The sequence below is a fragment of the Coptis chinensis genome, chromosome 6 (genome assembly GCF_015680905.1).
Source record: "Coptis chinensis isolate HL-2020 chromosome 6, ASM1568090v1, whole genome shotgun sequence".
Lineage (NCBI taxonomy): Eukaryota > Viridiplantae > Streptophyta > Magnoliopsida > Ranunculales > Ranunculaceae > Coptis > Coptis chinensis.
The window spans coordinates 86,197,101-86,204,322 of record NC_141461.1 but is presented as its reverse complement, the minus strand read 5'-3'; the positions used below and the strand labels follow the sequence as shown (position 1 = coordinate 86,204,322).

Genomic DNA, 7,222 nt, shown 5'->3' with positions numbered 1-7,222 from the left:
ATAACAAGCAGGTAATGAGTTTCACTTATAGCTGAAAGAATTGTTTATTTATTTATTATTATTACCCGTAAAGTTTTTATTGCTCAAGACCTCTCTTAATGTGGTCTGTCTATTCACATTGACACTGTCTCCTAATTTATATTCTAAGAATTTAAACTTGATCTACTTCGTATATCTTTCCTTCTACTTTCTTTCCTTATTTTATTTAATTATTTTTAATTTTTTGAAAATGCAAGCTGGGTTTTCATTATAAAAAAATGATATGTACAAGTGCATCACGAGCCTAAGTTTGAGCCTTGCTTAATCAGGGTCATAATCATCCCTTACATCGTCTTAAATAAAGCAAATGCCTTGTCTTTGGCTATGATTTGGTTTAGCTTGTAAGGTAATGGGTCGATAGAGTAACTGCAACCTTCAGGTCTACTCAGTGATGCAAGACATCAGCTGCTCTGATGGTTTTCTTGTAGACGTGTCTAGTTGTTGCCTACTTCCTTGTTCTCATTGATTACCAAATATCTTGAACTATATCAATCAAGGCCCATGTTACTTGCTCTGATCTTCCAAGCATCTGAACTGATATGCAATCAGTACTCTCTTGTAACCCAGCTCTATGCATATTTCGAGTCCTTCATGTATAGCTTAAGCTCCAGCTGCAGACCTGCAGACAGTGGGCTTAGCTATGTCTTCCTTGAGCAGAGTAGAAGCGAATAATTTATCCTCCATTGTCCCTAAGTATGCTATCATAACCAGCTCTTCTCCTCGTAAGGCTTCCATCAAAACTTAGTTTTACTACTCCAGGTTCTAAAGGGTCCCCAACTATTTCCTGCACCAATTGATAATTTTATGCTGATTTTGTATACTGTCTACCATGTTTCTGTATTCTTCATTATCCTGTAGATTCCCTGTTGTGATTTACGTAATTCTTCTTACTGCATCCTTCAGACACTGTTATACAGTGTTTCTTCATTGTTTTTGCTTAACCTCATGTCATCTGTCTCTGTTTAATCCAGTAGGGTAGCTGCAAATACTGCCTTCAGAACTTTGTTGCTTGTGTGCCTCTTTTTGGAGAATATGGGTTGTAACCAAGGACCAAAATATCGATATCGGTTAATATATTGGTGTACCCAAAAACCGATATATATCGGATATATCCATTTTTTTGTGACCAGTCCAAACTATTTAAAATATCAGAAATATCAGATATATCGGAAATATATTGAAAATATCGGATTTATATTAAAAAATGGTCAAAAAGTCAAACGATATATATCATAAATATCGGATATATCGATTATCTCGGTGATATAAAGTTTTATATCGGAAATTCCAATATATATCGGGAAAAAAAGGGTTATATATTCGGTGGATATATATTGGAAATATCGATATCCGTGTACCAAAATACCGATATATATCGGCGATATTTTGGTCCATGGTTGTAACTAAATTACTTATACCATTTTAGATATGTTGAATACTTGATCACCTCTTAAGGATTCTAGGCTGATTTGTCAGCTGTGCTTTGAAGTATGCATGGCATAGAATCCTTACAAGACGTTGGATGTATACATTGAAGTATCAATATGCTTATATAATGTGCCTTCTGATTATGATGGGTTAATTTGCAGATAGTCTAGTGGATACACAGTCCATCCCTAGTAACAAGCTACCTGTTCTAGGGACAGCTGGAGCTATTGCTGTATCATTTGGTATCTGCAAGATTGCAACATATCTTACGCAGTTTTTGGGACTTCAAGGTGGAAATCTTCCATTCATAACTGCAATAGTAGTAATTGTCGCAACTATATTTCCTCGCCAATTCAGATATCTTGCCCCTGCTGGTGAGGCTTGACGCTTTTGTTCTTATGCAGGTAAATTGACTAGTAACAAGTTATTCGGTTAGTATTGGACATTTGTACTACTTTTGTGTTTGTAGCATTATTGTCTCGCTGTAAGCAGGCCTATATGGCTTATGATGTCCGACAGGTAGTTTTACTTGTTTTGGTGTACTCTGTTTAATGATTATGAAGAAGGAAAAGTGAGACAGCTCAGGTATTTATCCAGGTTTTTTAGAATGTCTTTTTTGTCAAATGCATACACACTTAAGCAGTCAGTCCAATGCTAATTTTTTTTGTTTTCGACAAGAATAACTTCTTTCTGCTTTTCATATTCTATTTTAGTTTTGTAATCAAGTGAACTTGAAGTGATTTATGCTTTTTAGGCAAAAAAATCTGCATGCGCCCTATGTGTCTAAGTGTGTCTTCCGTTCTCATATGGCTTGTCGGTGTAGTTTTCCAAACGAGCCTTGAGATCTTCACAGATTACAAAATGATGATAATGAATTTGATTGTGTGTGCCTGGGTGATAACAATGAACTTGGAAGTATTCCTCATCCCAGACCCTGTTTCAAGTTGAAGTGGGCTTACTGTCACTCACTTGATTAAGAACTCGTTATAAACTTTGGCATATGATCAGTGTGGTTGCGATGAACATAACCTTTTGTACAAATGAATTTTAGGAGATAAATTTGTTATGTTTGCATATGACATTGATTTCAACGGACTCCATCTCTTTTACCTGTCAATCAAGTCAATTGCCTTTCAGTGGCTTGGACATCATTAAAATTAAACAAAAATAACATTTTGGACTGCTTGAACCTGTGTACAATATTATCTTCAAATTTGACTGTATACTGAGAGTCAATTTTTCTTTCTTTGTTTGGAAAGCCGGAACAAAATGAGTATCTTCCAACTTGATGATCTTTCGAATTTGTGAGCAGGTATTTTTACTGTGGTGGGTGCAAATGGCAGCATATGGAATGTTATTCACACAGCCCCCAGTATCTTTGTATTTGCTCTGATCCAAGTATCAGTCCATCTTGCTGTGATCTTTGGAGTAGGAAAACTACTGCACTTTGATACAAAAGTGTTACTACTGGCATCAAATGCTAACATCGGTGGCCCTACAACAGCATGTGGGATGGCCACAAACAAAGGATGGACCTCTTTGGCACTGCCTGCAATTCTAATAGGCATATTTGGGATCTCTATTGCAACTTTTCTTGGTATTGGATTTGGCTTAATGGTCCTTAAAAGCATGTAAACCACAGTCCATTTAGCAGTCTTGTCTAGAATCTGTTCGCTGGAAAGCTATCGGGATTATTTTGCTGTTGGTATCAGTGTTGGGAATATGGAAGTCTAGAATAGCATGAAGATGGTCATTGCTGTTTATCTAAAAAAAAAAGAAAAAAGAAGAAGAAGATGGTCATTGCTAGAGTTGATGTGACTATTTTTTATTCCTGGGAGTCTTTCAGGTACGCTCAATTACCATATCAAAGCTCTTCAGTAGTGGTTGGGAAAATGTTCTACATTTAAAGTAGCTTGTTTACCATGTATTCAATTATCAATTGTTCACAACAGCACGCAGGCGACTAGGAAAAGAATGAAGCCCTTGGTTGTTCATGGTATTATTCCAGGAATAGTTACAACTGACTTGAGCTGTGTGCTCTGACTTGTTGTAGGACTTACTGTATATTGTTGACTTGTTCAGTTCAAACTGATGGTTCTATAACATATTTTTCTGCTCATAAATCCAAAAAGCAAAGCTGTATACTGTGTAGAACCGAGTACGTTTGCTAGTAAGTGTGAAAAAAGTTTGATTTTCTGATGATGCATATATAATTACATATCAAAACTCTACTGGCACGTCTGAGGATTGAGCAAAAGCAGTAAATGAACCAATTAGAACCGCTTCGTTCAGTCTAAAAGCGAAAGAAGAATGTGAGAAGTCAAAAAACAAAAAGGGTGCAGCCCATCAGTGTTCTCTAAAGACTCATAGATTACTTAATCAACAAAAGTTCAAAAGGTTATTGTCAATTGTCGTGAAATCCTGTACGTATAACTCTTTGAAGAAAATCTTTTGTCTATTCAACAAAATTCAAAGGCAACTATCCAGATTTCACGCTAGAAACTAGACAAGGGAAAAATCTGAAACATCCTATCAGTAGACGTAATAACTAACTTATAACTCATTAATAGCATTTCAACAAATTTTGGTTTTTTTTTCTTTTTCAGTAACAACATTCACACCACCTTTTTCCTGCTCAAAGTGTACAGAAAATACAATGAGGTTCATAACAGAAAAGTACTTCCTATCAAGAATTTTTCAGTGGTATCATCTTGCATATTGGTATCCCATCATAGAACTTCTCAAGTCTACCAAAATGTGGTCATCTGACTAACAAGTACTATATATCTGCTTTGTGACTCCAATTGGCAAAGGCAGCATCAATGTCTTTGTCAGCTAAGCTTGTTGTTGACTGTCCAACGGCATTGGGGTCTGAGCTCGGTGTTCTTACATGTCCATATTTCTTATCTGTTATCCTTCTCTTTGAAATGGCAATGGCAATGTCGTTTGGGAAGAGATCCCGTAGCACAAAAGCATGAATGATAGTAGTAATGAATAAAGCTGTTACTGTGAGAGTAGAAATGGCAGAGAGAATGATGGACAGAGATTGAGTTACTGGGTTTTTTACTTCGTTTGAATATTTTATGGTTGCTATTGCAGCCCCCGTCATTGGAAAAGTGTAAGCCCACCATGCCAAGGAAAACTTAAATCCTCGGAAAAAGTTAACGCGGACAGCCTACAAAAGAAACAGAATCAAGCTAAGTGAGAACAAGAAGCTAGCTACAAAGTACACACATAACAAAATGCTACTAAGCCTATTTTGACCAGATCAATATGACGCCAAATGAACCACTCATAGACCTTTTATTATTTTCCCTCATTTTCCTATATCCAAAGGGAAATAGATGGTAAAGGTAGATAGACTTACTAGTGTGATGTACAAGAACAATGCCACGAAGTAAGAAATCCTTGACGCGTAACCAAAGTTGCCCACAATCCTTACCCATGCCACAGAAGCAGAATTAGGAGCTGCAACAAACAAAAAGAACATTGGATGGAGTTCCTTTGGCAGTGTCTCATTTGTCGGAAGCCTCTGATACAGAGTTACAAATAGAGAACTATGTAGTGAGCCAGACCAACAGCGAAGAAAAAGATGGCCCCTTCTCCAAGTCCCATTAGTGCACCCAAGGATGCGCCTACGAAGTTCCCAACAATTGAGAGATGGTTTGCAGGACTGGACACCTTTGAGAGCTTCCTTCCACCTCCTGACATCCATTGTCCGTAGATTTTAAGTTCAAGACAGAAGATCGGAGTCTTAGGAATATACCAGAGAGGTGCGGGCAGGTTCTTCTCTAGAGAAATAGAAGGTGGTATCCCCAGACCCCAGTGCTAAGAACAATAAGGTTATCCATGGGGCAAAAAAAAAGTTGATATGAATTAGATAGTAAAATTTACGCCGGACAGCGTCAAAGTAAAAGATGATTTTAAGAGAGTAGATGAAAGACACAGTGGCAGTAAGAACAGCAGAGATGAACCAGAGGATGAGATTGACGTCTAGGTCTATATATGTTGAGGAAACGCGTTGCCAAAGAGGTTGCAATGGTCTTCCAAAGGATACTTTGGGTGCTAAGACCAAGGCAAACACCAAATGAAGAAACTGGATAATGGAGAAGGAATGGCCACTGCAATGCAAGTCTTCTGGAAGGACCAACTCCTCTGAAGCCTGAAGGATGTAAAACACAGAAATTAGCCAATGTTCTTTCCCCACTGTACTGATAGTATCAAACTAGAAAATATTTTCCATCATTTGTCTTTACTGGAACACACGCCCCTTCATCCCTCAAATAAAAATTATTAGCTAGAACGGCCAACACGCTTTGAATGTTGAATAATGGAGTGGTGACGTACCTAGCATGAATTAATGCATGGTAAGAGTATAATTTTAAAGCGAAATGATCCAAAGAGAAGGTTGAAAGAGGCCTCTCCTTGTCTATCCTTTGGTTTATGCTTCATGCATGTTGATCGGGTTTGGTTGTGAAGAGTTGTTTTTCTTGAGGTGTTTTGGGTTAACAGTAAAGTTATGTCGCTAAGAGATCAATGATAATCTTATTGTGATGGTAGAGAACCTTCCAACGCCACAGTTCGCCACCTTTTTGAATGCTTCATATCAGAATTGTGTGTTTGCCTGTTGTCTTCTTGAGCAGTTTGGTGGCGGTTTGGAGCTTAGTATGATAGCTCTTGAGGAGTGGAGGTTTGGTAGTCCTTGGGCGATGGGGTAATATGTTTTTTGTATGTGAGCCTCCCTCTAATGACCACAGTACACTCTTAGGGAGGAGTGTAGCCATGTAGCATTGCTTTGTTGTGATTTTGAAGATCATACTCTTTAGGGAGATTGTAAGCTTTTATTCTTTGGTCTAATAGTCTGCCTAATCCCATAATCTTTTCAAAAAACATAAAAGAACATTTTGCTTGGCGAAAATGTAAAAGAAATATTCGAGAACAAAGTGTAAGAAAATGTTTCGTTAGTTGTTATAAGAGCAGGCCATTCATTCATTCAACAATTGAAAATATAACTAAAGACTCCAGTGGGAAAGAGAGAGTACCCTAAGAGTGTCCAGTTCTGGCCCTTCTAAGGCATCATAGTAGCGGTGCACTGGTAAGTACTCAAGCCTAGCACTTTGTGAAGCACTCATTTCTGGTTCAGTTTCCTGTTTCCCAGACCGAGTTCTATAACTCTCAAATTGAGTATCCTTCGGCTTATCAATTTTTGCATTCTTTGGCTGCTGCAGACTAGGTTCTAAAAGTTACCCCTTCCGAACTGCATCTACAAATGATATGGGCTGAGAGGGGAGACTTTACGATACTTGGTGTAGGGGAGTAATATCCTCATTAAGGAATGTCACACACGCGTTAAGCATAAGCGAACTCAGGACATCGACCTCCAAGACTGATCTGTGGGCAGCTCCCTTGTGAAGAAGAGTAATAATATCCTCATCAAGGAATATTGCACACGCGCGCAGCATAGGCGAACCCAAGACATCGACCTCCAAGGCCAATCTGTGAGCAACTCCCTTCATGTAGGTGGTACGTTTAAGCTCGATCAAGGATGTCTCAAGATTTAACAAACGGCCAGACGAGCAACTCGGATAAAGTCACCACCAGGTGTAATCATTACCAGAATCTTACTTATATTTCCCACCACCGGGAAATAGGGACTACCGCGCCAACTCCCAATCAGCACACGACTTATACTAAAACCAGCCCAACACTCATACACAATCTCCACCCTACATGTGTGCAAGAGGTACACGTGTCT

The 7,222-nt window shown here is 38.4% G+C and overlaps 1 pseudogene across 1 annotated transcript; it reads right to left on the bottom strand.

Annotated features, from left to right (window-relative positions):
• Positions 1–4,048: 4,048 nt before the first annotated feature.
• LOC147495067 (S-type anion channel SLAH3-like) lies at positions 4,049–6,983 on the bottom strand (annotated as a pseudogene). Its single transcript, XR_015199545.1, has 4 exons — positions 6,833–6,983; positions 6,510–6,703; positions 4,835–5,687; positions 4,049–4,642 (listed from the first exon to the last, which is right to left on the bottom strand). The product of XR_015199545.1 is annotated as an S-type anion channel SLAH3-like (transcript).
• Between the last annotated feature and the right edge of the window lie 239 nt (positions 6,984–7,222).